Raw genomic sequence first — 13,759 nt, 5'->3', positions numbered from 1 at the left:
AGAATAACAAATATGTTTGAGGGTTTTCTCATCAGTATTAAAAATGTGCATACTGAAAGCTAAACATTAAAGGGATAGTTCAACATTTTGGCAAATTGGCCCATTGCCATAATCGCTATAGTCATAGCAGTAGGTTCATTACCTTTATTTGTCGGTGTAAGCTATTTTTAGAACGGAGGAGCGGAGCGGCGAGGTGCTCAGAGCTACGCTATGGAGGCTAAAGGAATTTCTTGGTTTCCCTCACCAAACTCATCAAATACAAAATCCCAAAACTCCAAAACGCTGTCGTGGACAAGTTGTGACCTGCAAAATCACCACGCTATGAGATAATAATGGAACGTTACGAAATGGAGCCGTTTTCGAGGTATATACAGGCTAAATACAGAGTCTGCTTGCCGAAAAACTGTCCCTGAACGCAACGCGCATCAGCGGTTTTGCATGAATTTCCCTCTAAAACAACTCTGTCTCGTAATGTTCCATTATTATCTCATAGCGTAGTGATTGTGCAGCTCACAACTTGTCCACGACAGCCTTTTGGAGTTGTTGGGTTGTGTATTTGATGAGTTTGATGAGGAAAACCAAGAAATTCCCTTAGCCTCCATAGCATAGCCCTTAGCAGCCTGCTGCTCCGCTCCTCCGTTCTAAGAATAGCTTACACCGACAATTAAAGGTAACAAACCTACTGCTATGACTATAGCGATTATGGCAATGGGCCAATTTGCCAAAATGTTGAACTATCCCTTTAAATTATTCTCCACATAGCTGGATCGTGGCACATTACTTGTGACGTCATGTCATAGCTGCTTGCCTTGTCAGGACGCTGTGATGCTCCTAAAGTGAAGAACAGCTCTGCAGCAGTGGTATTAAAATAACAGCCAGGCTAAAGATGACACTACCATGAAAGGGTTACTTCACTTCTGCTGGTGTGGGCCGGAATTTAGCAAAGCTAACAGATTTTCAGGCTGACTTTGAGCCAACTCTGTAAAGTTGGAGGTTCTTAGTTAAAAGGCGAGCCCTGTCCTCTGAGTACAGATGCTACAGAGAGCCTTGGAGCTGATAATTAAAAGTGCATCCGACTGAGGAAAAAAGTCGACAGTCATTAAGGTGAGAGGTTTGGCCTTATTGAACACTCTACGTAGGGACTGAGACCCGGCTGTAGCTGGCACCCCATTACAGAGACGGTTGGTTATGAGCCACAAGTGCACAGCACAGTCCAAGTTCATTAAATCACTGAGTCCCTCTCATTAATTTCGCAATGCTAAACTTGTAATGTAATTTAGTGCAAATTGAAGAGCCATGTGCGACCATAGCTCACACGTGCATATGATGCTATATCTGTTAAAAAATAAATAAAATGTACAGGGTGATACAATGGTGACAATATAGTATGAAGTTACTATTGCTCTAGGACAGCTCTATCTTCCCTTTTTGTCTCTTTTACATTTTCTGTTTTTTTAATATTTATGTCACTTTGAGACTGTTCTTTCATGCATGCTCAGACGCCTGTGAATATCTTTTATAAAATCTCACATAAACCTCTCTTTTGTTCCAAAGGAAAGGAGGCATTGGGGGATTGTAATTTAGTCTCAAAGATATGCCCATTTTTCAGACAGTAAGCTGCATCGTAGCTGTTACCATTCACTTACTTGCTGGGTGATATGTGTGTTACTGGAGGATATCTCTAAAGGGCACACTAGAGCACTCAGACCATATACAACTGCATGATTTAGACAATAAACATGGCAACACCAGAGGATTCAGACATGCTCCAGCAATTTGCTGGATTGGATGCTTGGATTAGTCAGGAGTGACATGCAGTCAGGCACTGCCAAGATGGTGAAGGAGAAGCAGCCCACTCTGAGCTTCAAAACCGCTCCTCAGAAACCCATAGGTGACATCATGGAGGCTACAGCTTTATGCCCAGACAGGCCTCTCAACTCAACACCACCACATTGACAACCAGTTTTCACTCACTCTGCCAATTTAAGAAATCAATGATGAGAAATATCATCAACATTTTCAAATGCCTGTGCAGATGTTTGATGATCTGCTCTGATGAATTAACCCACCGAGCACTTTCCCTACATTGTCCCCAGTGTTCATTTGCATATTACATTTTGCATAATTTGTAGCTATAATTTCAAAGGATGCGCACAGCACTCCAAAAGAAAGTAGGATTTATAGCAACCGTGCTCACATAAGTTCTAATAGCTATATCTTCACCATAACCCTGTCATAACATCGCATCATGTTATTTTAAAGACTGAAGGGAATGCCATGTATCTCCATTTACGTCTTCTTGGATTTCAACTTTTTTCTCTCTCTCTCTAAAAAGATAAACAATTATATATGATTTAAATTGAGACAAACTTAATGTAAGTCTTGAGCTTGTCAAGCAGCTAAAAAAAGCACAGGATGTGAATTATCCAGTAAAACAAATCCCCTGTTAAGATGAAACTGCCCTCATAAAATGAATGGAAACACTGACTGTGGGTTATTTCTTTTAAAGACAATGCGCCTTGTGTCAGAGGCATGACGATACAGAGCTGTGTGTGACTGTGTGTGTATCTGTGTGTGAGCGCGAGCAAACCGTTACTGGTTGCCTCATGTTGGGAAAAATGCTGACAGCTGACGTATAATGTTTACATTCTATTGCAAGTGAGTTCATACCAGGAAACGGGGGCAAGGATGTGTGAGCGTTTCCCTGGCGATACAAAAGTGGCCCCTGTGTGTTGTGGCTGTGGTTTTCGCTGATAATGAGCACAGACGTATGTGTGCTGAGCTAATTGTGGAAGAAGAGGCAACACCCTTTCCCATAAAATGTGTCGCCCAAAGACTGTGTGTCTCCCAAGAGGGAAATAAATGGTATAGCCAAACTCTTTTGACATTATGTCAACCAAAATAAAGATGAAGAAAACATATTTTCTGATATCATCTATATTTCAAATGGGTGGGGAAATGGAGAAGATACTGTACCTCAGAACACTACTTATTATTATTTTGAGGAATATTGATCATCTTTGTAACTTTCTCTTTGCTCTGTTCCATCAAAGCCTTGACAGTTAATTTAGTCTCTTTATTTGAAAAATGCAAGATGCCCCACCGGAGGATGGGTTGACCAAGCATAGCGACAGCCTCTGTTCAGGCAGGATAATTGAATATAGTGAACTAGTCATCACTCTTGTCCTTTGTGTTTTATTTGAGCCAAACAGTGTCAGCCGTATTCAAAACTCATTAGCTTGTGTACATTGCACCGCTGACATTTATCTACGCATGATGCCCCCTTTTGGCATATTAATAGCTGATTTACGATGGCCGAGAAAACGGCAGGCATTTTAATTTGATCAAGACAGATAAGGAGTTGGAATATTTAATAGTATTTGTCATGTATTAAGTGGGTTTTGTGACCACAGACTTGTCACCTCTAGCCTCGAGGCCAGCGTGGAGAATGTGGTGGGGCAAAGTGAAGGACAGCTAATGCCAAGGTGCATTTGTGTAATTTGTTCTGTTGGGCAGAACAAGACACACTGTGGTTGTCCTGAACACATCCCAGTGGCCACCAGGAGGAAATGGTGGTTGTGAGTCATGGAAAAGAACAGGAGTGTTCAGCTGATCACACAGCTGGGAGTGTAAATTAATGAAAATCATACCGAGTAGCTTAGTGGATGAGGTTTTTTTTTTTTTTTTTTGGGGGGGGGGGGGGGTTGTCATTATATCATGAACTATAAACACATTTGACTTGATAAAATGTTTTGCATGCACATATCAGAGCCAGAGAGATCCGATTCACATAAACAGTCTCTTGAAATGTTATGGTAACATCTTATATCTTTTCCGAACCAATTTGTGGTGAGAAAGGCCTTTCATCCACATCAAAGGCTCGTTGCTGCTCAACACATGTTGCTCACACAAGGTTGGCTTTATTTCCCTCACGATAATCACTTGCTAATGTGAAAGGAAAAAATAACACCCATCCTCTGACACCAGTTTGTCTTTTGAAGCTGTATCTCTGCCAGACTGCAAGTGAAATTCAAGTGTAACCTCTGGCCAAATGACAGGAAATGCAGTATTTTTTTGTATCATCTCACTTACTGTAAGGTGAACATGAATCTTTTCAACTTATTGTCTTATGCCATAGTCAAAATTAGTCAAGTCATCCACTTTATTTCTGTCAGGTTTTTCTCAGCATGTGCAGAAGTAAATAAATCAACAAGCTGAGCTGGGATGTCTGGATCGTGATGGTCTTCTCTCATCATGGTAAAATCCCTGCCTGTCTGAATATGTACAACCTGCGAGGGAGGGACAGGATACCTGGGTTATTTTTATTCACACATTGGATATTTTCTCTGTGTCCTCCTGATTATCTTCCTTTTTCTGGCTCCCACAGGAAGAAAATGGTGGGCTGATACCATCTTTTTTTTTGTCAGCGGCAGTTGCCAACAAAAGTGAAAGGGGAAGAGGAAAGAAAGAGGGGGAAAAAGGGAGAGGTGGTCTGAGCGAGGGAGGCGTTTTGTTATGCTGTTCGCAGGTGGATGACAAATCTGCTTCTAAGTTAAACAGGGTTTTCCTATGAAGTGAGGTGGACCTCTTTGGCATCACGGTCCTATCGATGTATGAATGTGCTGACCTCTACTTTTCACCGCCACACCTGTTTCTATTCAGAGAGACTGAATGTTCCACTCAGACTAAATAGTTTCCTCTTGTAAAAACAATGTGAAGATTAAAGGATAGTACACCCACTCTCTATGTTGTTAGTTAGACGTAATTAATCCATCCATCCTTCTTGCATTTTGTGGACTTGGGGAAGGCTTATGTCTGAGTCCCTTGGGAGTGTCTTTTAGGGGATTAGGGGGGATTGTGGGGTACCAGGGCATTGCTAAAAGCCGTTCATCTCTTATATAACCATCGTCCATGCTGTGTCTGTATTCTCATTAGGAAGTCGGGCATGTTTTCCATGGCCCCTTTTCAATGATTCTGTTTGTGGTCTTTACTGACAACAGGATTTCAAGATGATGCAGCAGGAGGGAAGAACAGTGTCCAGTTTTGCTCTTCTGCTTTTTGCAAATTATTTTGGTTCCTTTGTCTTGCACACACTGGGTTGATTTTTCAACAAAAGGTGTCTGAGTCAGCTGGTCCAAGACCGAGGCCATGGTTGTCTTGCCAACGAGCAGCTTCCCTACAGTAGAGGTTGGGAAAGAGTCACTGCCCCAAATGAAGAAGTGTCTCAGGGTCGGGTTCATAAACAAGGGCGACTATGGCATGAGCAGTACATGTGCTGAAGAGTGAAGTTCTTGAAGTTCTTAATGTTTTGGTCCAACCCTCACCTACAGTATGATGGTAAACGTATTGGCCAACAGAAGAATTTGCATCAAAAGAATTCTGGTTCTTCTTGAGGTACAACACAACAGGTGAATCATGTGACTGAAACAAATCCAGGATGGGAATATATTCCTCATCTGGAACGGGAACCCCTCAGGATCCCCTCCGGAGGGAGCTGGAACATACTGCAGGGAAGATGGACGTGTGGATTACGTTGCATTGGCTACTGCTACCACAACCTGACCCCGGATAAGTGGTGGAAAATGGATGGTGGATGGATTTCATCAATCAATAATGTATTCTGGGAGTTACTTTGTGATGATCTAAATTACCATATAGATTGTACAGGAGAGATGGGGAGTTTTTATGAATAATTTTTAGCCTGTTATAAAACCATTCCATTTAACCTGAGTGCAATCCTGGCATTACTGTGAAGGGCATCTTTGATAAAAAATGTTTGTGTAAACATGCTTTTATTATTATGTTTTTTTTATCCCATTTCTCATTAACCTATATCAGTTTTAGTTAACATGCTTCTACATCACCCTAGATACCTTTCTGCAGCTCCTACAGAATGTGAGCTTCTTCCCATCAGCGATGGCTGTATGGACATGTTGGTAGGTCTAAATATAGCTCTTAAGCCACATGTGTTGTCAGGCTTTCTCCGTACTTTTACATTGTTCAAAATTGGATTTTATTCAGGTGTTGAGGTAAGTGTTGATGGGATTTCTTACCATAAAAAACCGAGGTGCAAATCGGTCGTTCCACATGAAGCCTGAAAATTGAGGTTTATTGTGGATGTTTATCTGAAAAGTGTTTTATTAACAGTCTGATATAACAAAACAACACATTTCTGCAGCTGGCTGGAGAAAGTGAAAAATGCATAGTTGAATGGCTAAATGTTTGATGCATCACCAGAAACTGTTCCTAACAGTGTCCAGTGCGTGAATATCATTTGACCTCAGAGCTTTATTTTGACACCACAACTTTTTTAGGATTTCTTATTCAAGATTAAACAGTGTTGGAAATGTAGTTATTAAAGCACATTATGTTCTTTAATAAGGTTACATGATGCCATTCACACATCCCACAATTCCGACATCCCACCACACCAACATACCGCTATTCCGACATGCCATCGTCCCACCATTCTGACAAGGCTATCAATATAAGGGAATGTGCGTTACTCAACAGGTGACTCCCTCCTACTTATCTGGACTCTCTACCACTGGACTCTATCTATCTGGCCTGTCCAGCCTCTCTCTGGTCTTTTTACTAAATGTAACCAACTCCTTTCTTCATTCTTCATTGCCATTTAGACAAGTAGAGGTCTATGTCGGACTGGTGGGGTGTTGGAATGGCGGCCCCCCCCCCCTTTAATACATGTTATCTGTACAAGGTTGCCAGATACCTTGTGCATTGAGTGCTTCCCATTTATGACTGTTAACCAATGATCAAATACAACACTCTCCGTTGTCATTACGCAGCCGGTGGGCAGGTGGTTAATATTTGCTGGCACAGACACTAATCTCACATTTACATTTCAGAATAAGACATTAACTGACGCAAACATCCAGAGCGAGGGGGAATGAGTGCAGCGTCTGTGATGACTTTTTATCAGGATGATGTTTATCTGAAAGCTAGGACTAATTGTGAACAGTTTGAATATCTTAAATCTTCGTATTTTACACCTCTTTAACTGCTATTCGTGCATTTCTAATAGTTTCGACATTGTGCGTTTGAATCTATTTGTCTGGAGTTTGAGGATCCTCCTTTTAATATTATTCAGACTGGTTTGGTTTCACAGTAGATGGTTAAGCAAACTAAAAGGGCTTAGAATGGATGTGAATGAAGAGTGGGTTTTTTCTCTCTTTCTGTTTCTCTCTTTAGTATGTGATAAGGTCACTATTACTTTACTTGGCATTCAGGGGAGATGAACACTTGTTGCAGTCCATGGACAGGCCAACTCTCCTCATGTCTCTTATTAGGCAATCATTGTGGTGAGTCATGGCACACTGATGTGCATCAATGATTAAGAGACAGTGTTGGTGGACGGCAGAGAGTGGAGAGATTGGCAGCAAGCAGCCACTTTGTTCATAATTAACCATGGTTTTGTTAGCACACCTCATGTTAATTAGGGAATATGCTAAATAATGAGCTGTATTGAAAATTAATGAATGCTTTCAGAGTGATTGATTTTCAACCATAATTCATTTTTCAGTGTGCAGTAAATAAGCCTAATTGAAAAGCATGAATTAGGAGATCACACAAATCCGTCCTTGTTGTGAGGAAAACCAGCAACTCTGATTCTTGTTATTTTAGTGCCTGGAATAAATTCAAAACACAGACCGGCATTAAAACCCTAGTGAGTCATAAATAATAGGAAAGTTGAGTTAGTAAACTCAAGTTGTATTGGTTTTATTACGTGTTCTACCTTTTATATAGTAAGTACATAAACATTTCAAATCTGATATGCTTGAGCGGGGGGCGGGGGAGCACAGCAGCACAAATATCGTTACTATTTTTCCGCGACAGCTAAAAATCTTCAGTATCCAGGTATTAAAGTTTGAAGTCTGGAGGCATTTTGGATACAGCTGCTTTCTACTTTCTTGCCAGATCCCTTCCTCTCTGTCGATGGTGGGTGACTGGGAACAATAGCTTATTAGGAACCAAATGACGGGCCATGTGTTCTGTTTTCTCAGATTATTTCACACTGACAAAAGAAAAAAAAGAAAAGTAACACCCCACCTGGATGGATCCTCATGAAAACAATGCACTGATTGTTCATGGTGGCACCTCTTGCGTTGACTGGCTCCTGTGTCTTCTGTGTGGCTGCTGTCTGGTGTCAGTATACTACTTAACTGTTCTCTGTTGGGAGCAGATCTCACTAAAGCTGCTTGTCATTAATAATATAGAATCAAAGATGTTCTACTATGAAGTGTGATGCGCCATGAGTGCCAACCCAATCAATGCACAGCAGCCAGTAAGTGTCTCATAAAGTTGTGTTTATTGTGTTTTGATTGATTAGTTCTTAGGGAGCAGCCAACATGTCACGTGACACAAGCATACGTTTCTCCATATGGCTGTATTGTCTCTCTATAGGCTTAGCTATTGGAGGGATTATTTATGTAATCCTCACTTCTTGGAGCCACTATGTAACACCCAGTGTGTGTGTGTGTGTGTGTGGGGGGGGGGGGGAGTAGCATCATTTGTATGTTCAGCATGTGCATCTGTCACAGACTATTGCTAATCATTGCACCCAATCCGCAGCACACTGTGAAATGATTGTCTGTTTCTGACTCAAACTTTGGGGTTTCATGCTAATCTGACTTGTTTTCTCCTCATCTTCTCCCCCAACCCCTCCCTCTTGTCTCCTCTCTCTGCTCATTATCTGTCCTTTGCTTTTCACCTCACCTCATCCCCCTCTTTTTCTCTCATTTGCCTCTATCCCTCCTTCTATCACTCTCACCATCTTTCTTGATCTCCTCCTCTCTCTTTCTCTCTCTCTCTCTGTCTCCCTCTCCAGTCCATCAACGTCCACAGCGGTGCGGCTCATCACTAACTAGGCTGCCTCTGAGCCCACAGGTACGTCCCCTCCTCCTCCACTTTCTCTCTCTCTCCCTCTCTCTCTCCATGCTCTATTTTTAACTCCACTCCGCAGGATCTTTCCCCACGATTCTCCCCCACCAACCCCAACTCGCATCTCTGGCAGCACCTCTCTACCATTCCAGCCAAGTGGTAGAAGACTGTAGACCAATACCTGTTTATTTATTCATACCCAATTCTTCCTTTTCTTCTCTCTTTTTCTGTTGTTGTTGAAGAAATGCTGCCTGCCACCTTCATCTTGAGCATTTATGAGAAGTGAGTGGTGTGCCACACTTGACAGCATTAGATGCTGCTTTCAGCTGGGGACCTGTGCTTGTGTTTACACCATATTAAAAAGCTATGAAATAAGTGAATTAGGGAAGAAGCATGCGTAGAAAAGCAAGAGAGGAATCAGTGGGGTGTAGAGGACAAGAATGAAAAAAAGAGATTAACATGTGATGCACCTGCTGAGAGCCACACTGACTTTAATTACTGGTTAACACTGATGTGTGTTATCATTTGATACATTCATTCATGTCTAAAATGGTTTGCTTTGTTAAGCTGCCAGTTTGCCTCTCATGGTGCCTGGCAGCCATCTGAACCCTCCCACTGAGTGAAACATAATGCACTTGTTGGACTGTATGGCTGAAGACCATGGTCTTGTCAGCTCCCTCTCCCCCTCCTCCCCCTTCTCAGCCTCAGCCTCTTGTCTTTTAAGACCACTCCACTGGTTTTTCCCATTGCATATCCTCCTGACAAGAGCTTACAGCACATAACCTCCTCCAGTGGATGAGTACCATGCACTGGAAGCTCTCTGTATATGCGTGGAAGAAGCATGCCGACTTTATTATATACAGGTCGAGTGGCTTCGCAGTCCTCTGGTGTAAACAGTTGCTTTAATTCACTCCTGTGGAGGTAAAGAATGGTCTTTAAATGGATTGAACTGTTTGTAAAGCCCTGATGGCTTTGGCTTTGGCTCAGTGGGTTTTTCTGTCTTATTGTAGAGACTATTTTACATAATTTTTAAAGCAGAAAACTGGGTCAAAATATCGTCTTTTTTTAATGGAGGATCTCTTTATTCTCACTGAAAACAAAGCGTCTCATTTGGATGATGCAGCACATAGTTGCCGCTCTATCTGTAATAAGAAGGTTTCCAGTTTTTCCTTTTATCTTGTACCATCAGAGAATACTCTGTAATAGACGGTATTAGTTAATTAATGCAATATTGATTCTCAGTGATATGCTTTCTGTTTATTAGTTTCCACCTCAAGGCTTGTAAGGTTTAAGCGACGACCACAGACAGAAGAAAAGCAATATATTGTTCTTATGAAGTACAATTTAGTTCCTATGGTTACACTGTTTGTCTTTGATGCAAGGCATTTACATTTAATATTCACTTGATCAAGGTTGTCTTTAATACAAAGGAGAGGCAGGACCAACTGGAAAAAGACTGAGGAAGATTAAAATAATCGTTGAAGCCAGGCTTTTTCCTTATTGGCAAGCATTGTTTTCTTTTAATGATGGCTTCTAAAATACGGATGAAATACATGCTGACTTAAAAGACAAATTTCCACTAGACAGATGAGGAGGCCGGCCCTGAAGTAAACACCATTTTGTCAGCTTTACAGTAACCACACGGTATGACTTGGTACTGATCCTTGCCTGTGTTCCCAGACGTGGCATTAAGGACTAAGGACAGACCTGCCTCGCAGCATTCCTGCCTGATTTCCCCATGCAGAACCGACACAGGTAGACGGCTGTGAGAGAATCCATTTGTCAAACTCACGGTCTTTCACGGCTATAGACAACCACTGTCAATGGGAGGCTTTTGAGTTATTATGTGCCTTACCAAAAGAAGCGTGCCGCCTGTTTTCAGTGGGAGGTTTGCAGAGGGTTTTTTTTTACACACACAGGCGCACAAAAACACACAACAAACACACACACACACACACACTCACACCGCCTCCTGTCGAGGCACATCACACACCCTCCCAAACAATCAGTCTTTGCCTGTCAAGGAGGCACACTCCTCTGCAGATGCAATAGGCCAGATGCAGGGCAGTGACTTGCTGAGATAATGTATAAAGTTGTGATGTCATGAGGCAGCACTGAGTCTTTGCTTTGAATGAACAGCAGTCATTTCAGTGCACTCTCATACTCTGGCAGAATGGTTACAGCCCTTTCACTGAAGAAAAAATACAGACTGAGTAAGAAGCATGTCAAATCACCCTGCACTCACTTCATAATCCATTGCAGGGTGTTTGTAGCATTTGATTTTCCTCTGTTATATCTCTTTGTTTACTAATCAATAGGGCAGAAATGCTCATCTTAAGCAGACATAAGCACTTCTAGTGATTTGTTACTGATATTGTCTTCTACAGTGATACTTTAGGTGGAAGCAGAAGCCCAAGTAGCTGCATTAGCGGGAGCTTTGTAAATTGGTTCTCTTCTATGAGCCACAAGGGTCTCTCATCATTCTGCTCTAGTTTTGCTTCACCCTTCCCTGCTCTCCCTCTTTCCCCTCTGATGTCTGTTTCTCACTCATCTTCACTTCCTCCCCCCATTTTAGGCATGGCGACAGTATAAATAGATTATTAATACTAGATAGGCATGTTTTTTTTTTTTTTTTTTTTTTTTTTGGGGGGGGGGGGGGTTTCCTGTACTTTTGTGTTTCCCGCTCATTGCATTTAATTTCCCATCCTCTCCTCTGGTCCCCTCCCTCCTTCCCTCCTCTGGTGTATGCCTTCTGACAGCCGCGGTGCCCTGCAGCCAGCCTTGGCCAGGTATAGCAGTAGATGAAAGGTTTGCAGCCAGAGCTCTCTTTCAAAGATGCCTTCTGCTGCATCTCTGCTCTCCGTGGGCAGTCAGGTGTCCCGGCCAGGCAGATGGAGAGAAAGCTAGAGAAGGAGAGGAAAGGAGGAAATAAGGGTGGGGGAAGGAAAGACAACCAGAGACAAACGGCCACAGAAAGTAAGAGGGACAGAGCGAGGTCTTCGGACCTTTACTTCAGGTGATGATCAAAAACCTTGGCATGGTCCGTGCAGCTAGGGGAAGCAAGGTGCTCCTGTCTTTCACTCCACCCCAAGTTTGAAGCTCCGCTTATATGTCCTCACTCAGTCTGGAGGCTGCCACGGGACATGAAAGAGTTTTTTGAAGGTGTTCCTGACATGTTTTCATCATCTGATGTCTTGGAGTCACACTAAGGCCTTCGTTGAAAAAGTAACATCTAGTGCACTGAACAAAATCAATTGAACTTTATCCCTTAAGGTGAAATTTAAATTTCTTGTTCAGCTCCAGTGCCCAATCAAGTCAGGATTGATGTCCTGGTCTATTTGTTTGCTACATCTCTCTCACATTGACACTGATCGGGTTGAAAGAGCAGAATAAGCAACATGAGGAAATACACATAGCACACAGAGATTCACTTCTTGTTGAAGCATTTTGTATTTGGTATAAATCCTTATTTTCTTTTTTCATGTTAATCAATTAGTCATCTCCCGTTAGAAAGACACTGGTTTGCCGCACAGGAAACATCTTGCCAGTCCTCCGGTGTGTGGCAGAGCTCCAGAGTTACCATGTAATTCCACACAAGACAGTCTCACGCCTCAGCTTCCAAACTGTTTTACAAATTGTTACCACACCAAATCAAAACACGGCATCCTGCTTGCAAATCCAAGCAGACATTTATTAGCTTCTGTCACAAACCTCATTGCCAGGGAATAATTGAAAACTTCAACTGTAAAAGAGATATTGTGCTTGTTCCTTTAAAATAACCATCCTTGAAAACCGTCTCCTCTGTGATTGAAGGGGAGACAGGCCAGCTGTATGGTTTACACACATAAATATTATCAGAAGACAAGCTAGATAATGCACTATAGGTCTGAGCTCAGAGATTTAGCCTCTGGATGCTGCAGCAACGGAGGGGGAGGCAGTGCAGGCAGTAAAACATCTGACAGTTGGTCATTACGAAAGACGCAGGTGGGCCAAAAATCAATCACACCGAGACTGGCCGGGACTCTGACAGATGCCTGACGTCTGCTTGATGAAGAGCTCTGCTGTTCTGAGAGAGGAGGAGGAGCAGGAGGAGGAGGAAAAGAAGAGGGAGAGGAAAAGGGAAGAGGAGCAGAGGAGCAAGAATGAGCTGGGCAATCAGCGAAAGGCAATTTTGAACAACTGAGAATCAGCAGGGAAGGAGGAAAAGGGTTGAGTCACTATATACTGTATATTGATGAGAAAATACTAGAGAGAAAAGGAGAAGGGCTTCAGAGAACACGGAGAGAAAAGGAGATCCAGACAAAAAGGGGGAGAGAAGATATGGAGGGGCGGGCCGGGAGAACAAGAGACATTTTTACCAACATTTGAAGTGATTTGATATGGCCACAGTTACCGTAACAGCACTTTAACAACTCTGCTCACTGTTTTTAGAGCCGACCAGGGTCTGTGTTTTGACATCACTTTTACTTTATAGGCTATTTCATGGTGTCTGCTCTAACAGTATGAGAAAATGTTTCAAGTGTGAAATGCCCCTGCATTGCTGGCTCGCACTCAATAGCAGAGGGCACTTTATTTCATTTAATGTCAATTTTATACTCATTAAAAATAAATATATATGAAGGGAAATATTCTACTCTGGAGTAACGTCTGGGTTGCAAATGCAGCTTTAAAGGTCGGCCATAGTCCAATGAGATTCAATATAAACAAGCTATGCTGCTGGCACAGGCTGAAGTGAATTTACTTTGTCTGCTGAGTCTCACATGTGAAATTAGGGGTCGGCAAATGGTAGCGTACACCTGTATTTTCAGTCTTTTTATTTTTGTCATTTTAACAACTATGCCTGGAGTCTAGATAGCACAAT

This window comes from Trachurus trachurus (genome assembly GCF_905171665.1).
Source record: "Trachurus trachurus genome assembly, chromosome: 10".
Lineage (NCBI taxonomy): Eukaryota > Metazoa > Chordata > Actinopteri > Carangiformes > Carangidae > Trachurus > Trachurus trachurus.
Note: the sequence above shows the minus strand (reverse complement) of the source record.